General features: G+C 42.9%; 1 pseudogene; it reads right to left on the bottom strand.

Annotated features, from left to right (window-relative positions):
• Nucleotides 1–997: 997 nt before the first annotated feature.
• On the bottom strand, nt 998–3,213 carry LOC119310701 (annotated as a pseudogene).
• Between the last annotated feature and the right edge of the window lie 194 nt (nt 3,214–3,407).

Genomic DNA, 3,407 nt, shown 5'->3' with positions numbered 1-3,407 from the left:
CATTGCTACGGAAGAAAAAAAATCTTTACGCGACCAATCCGTGATGTCACTTCTCTTTGCCATCATTATCAATGGCGGTCATATTCACAACCTATTTACGATGAACTTGGATCAACCCCAAGGCAACAAGCTTGGTCATCAGCACACTAGTTTCGCGGACCGGTATCTACGGACTTGTAACGATGGTGAGCGTTAGACTCATCTACGCTTCGAACTCCTTCTCACCCGATGATAACTAGACCGAGCAAGGTTGATGCATCAGTACAGTTCTGAAGATGGAGCGGTGGCAGTTGGCGGCGGCGGCCTCTGAGAGCACGCCGGACCAGTGTGTGCTCCAGACCCGGCAAGTGGCTAGGTTAGGGTCTCAGGTCTTAGATGTTAGGCTTGGCTGCGGTGTCTGTTTGGTATTAGGCTCAGGCTATCTGCGCCCCTTCATCAACTGGATAGGTGTAGCGACAGTTTGTTGCTTAGACGGCGGCTTTAGTCTTACTGTTGTATGACTTTGTAAGGTCTTGTGAGAATAATTAATAAAGTGGCCACATGCATCGCCCAGATGCAGAGGCCGGGGGTCATCCTCCTTTTCTAAAAAAAAAACTCCTTCTCACCATCTTAAAAAATATATCAAATGTCATAACTCGACAAAATATGACACTATATACCATCTGGTCTACAAACATCCCTACGGCCTAGTACATTATAAGCAAGTGGCAAGAGCAAATATGACACTACTCCATCCAAGTTGAGGTTTTCATCTCATGTCTACATAACTTCATTTACTCACCGTAGTGCATATTTTCTCAGGCCAAGACGCAAACCACAATAGAAAATGTCATTATTGGGTTGGTCACACAAGCCAACATTCAGTTGAGACCCGGGTCTCCATCCAACGACACATTTCTCAAGTTCATCCATTTACTCCATGCGATGGATATTCTCGCACAAGGCAAACAAGTCAATACGCACCCGAGAAGACTGGCCACACAAGCCAGCGCCGGAAACCAGGCTTCAAGTGCTACATTACTAGTCGCTGTCACTATCGCCGTCTGAGCAAGGATAGTCAATACAAGTACTACTACCGCCGCCGTATGCTTGGCTGCTTGGGTGAATAACAGGCTGGTAGTTTTCGCAGCCATAGCAATGCCCTGCAACATCGACAGAACAAATAAAGAGTTAGACAAATACCAATATGAGATTGCGATCAAGGCATATGTGTGAACAACACAACTGATTGCACCTGATGCAAACCTCACCAACAATAAGCAAACATGGCCAGAATCAGGAAAGAAACAATAGGAAAAACTGTCAAGAAAACCAACAAGGTACCTGCGTCATTTTCCCCAACTATACAGCACATAATCACATCATTCTCACTCCAAAAATCGAGGTGGACTTCAGAGAAGAATAGCTTGGTACTGTCGGCATCAGCAGAATGTTGCTCCTCAGGCTGCTTAGCTGTGAAGTTATAATGGGCGCCGGCCCCTCCAAACTCATAAAATATAGATATCACTTTTACCTTCACCAGCTCAAACTGAAAAAAATCAAAAATGTAAAGACACGTTTAAAATGTATAATCAGGCTGAAAAGCCATCCCAATTGTCACAACCTCACATACTCGGAGATAAGAAAGAAAGAGAGAGGAAGACCTTGGTGTTGTTGGCTCTGTTGTATTTACGCAAGGCCACCTCCGCATGGTAGCGTGCGTCCTTTTGTTTCGTCACGACTCTTCTTTCACGGAGCGCGTTCCTCACCTTCGGAGGCTTCCTCTTTCGCATTACAACTGGAATTCCTCTTTAAAAACTTACAGTGTAGAATGTTAACGGGAGGAGTTGTGTTAACCATTTTCCAGTGAAAACAGTTTGTAACATAAACAAAAAATGGACGACTTAATATTGGGAACCAGAGGATTTGAGAATGCCAAATGAAGATGCACAGTTGTGTTAAACAGATAGCAATCCAAGAAAAAGAAAAGTTAGGAGTGCTCAATTTGCATACCTCCCTTTTGAAGTGGCGCATGAGACGGCAACTTGATGGTGATGTTGCTTTGTCTCCTGTGGCTTGGCATTCAAATTCTCTTTAAATCTGAACCAGAACATATGACTTAAATTGAATTAAAGTAAAATGAAGCTAAGTTATCGACATAATCTACCTATTATTATTCCAATTTTAGTAAATTTTAGACCTAGAAAATATTTTTGGAACCGATAGCATTTCTTGCACTTTTCAGTACAATCCTTAGCCCATCACTGATACACCCTGCAGTGTGCAATTCTTTAAAAAAATGAAATTCGGCTAATCAACTGCAATAGGAGGAATTATGCTACCCGTGATTTTCAAGGAAAAATCAGTTTGGAATATAAACAAAAATGAACAAGTTAACAATGGGAACCTGACTATTTACATTTCAGAATGAGGAATGACCATGCATAGTGGAGTTGAACAGAGAGCAACCCAGAAAAAAAGTGAAGATGTTACGAGTTTTACCTTGCATATCTCCCCTTTGAAGCGGCACGTGAAACTGTGACTTGGTGTTGCTTTGGCTCCTCCTCTGGGAAGACAGGCAGCGAATTCCCCTCATACCTTGAACCATAACATATGATTTATTCAGCATCACAGTAAAAGGAAGCAGAGTCTATCAATAATATTCTAATTTCAGAATCTTAATAATTTGATTTTACCTTATAGTTTCAGCAACACAATACTTACTACTACCGTAAATTCTTGCAACCGTAAGAATACATTTTTAGAATCTTAATATTCTAATTTATTTTATTCTCGGAACATTTCTACTTTCCGGAAAATTTTAGGATCATATGACTTTGTTCTCGGTTACATTTGTACTTTGGGCAAACTTTAGGACCATATAAGAATATGTCCCGTATACTCTACATTCCAACTTCAGCGCTAAGAGGACAAACTTTAATCTAAGCACATTTTGGAACGGAAATAATATGTTGTTCAAAACTTCAAAACAGACATACGTAGTGGCCTAGTTTCGAACCGAACCGAACAGAACAGAATTAGAGGAATTTATATGGGCGTGGCTACAGGTAAGTCGATTCGTTCTGGGATGTCGGATGTATGTCCAATGGCGCGTGGCCCTTCTTCTTCCTCCTTCTCCGAACGTACCACCGACCGAACCGCCGGACTCCCGCGCAGCGTCGCCGCCACGCCCTCCCCAAAACCTCCTCCCACCGTGGTGCTGCCGCCCTCCATCGGCCATCCCTCTAACCCTGGCATGAAGAATTTTCTCCCACTCCCCTAACACCTCTAAGATAGACATGGTGGACCCTGCCACTCTAAGATAGATAATGGTGGAGCTTCTCCGGCGAGCTTCTTCCTCCCCTCCGGCTGTTTGTTTCTTCGATCCAAAATCGACTGATCCAAATTCAAAAGCCAGGCGACTTATA

This window comes from Triticum dicoccoides, chromosome 5B (genome assembly GCF_002162155.2).
Source record: "Triticum dicoccoides isolate Atlit2015 ecotype Zavitan chromosome 5B, WEW_v2.0, whole genome shotgun sequence".
Classification (NCBI taxonomy): domain Eukaryota; kingdom Viridiplantae; phylum Streptophyta; class Magnoliopsida; order Poales; family Poaceae; genus Triticum; species Triticum dicoccoides.
This window is presented reverse-complemented; position numbering and strand designations above follow the sequence as displayed.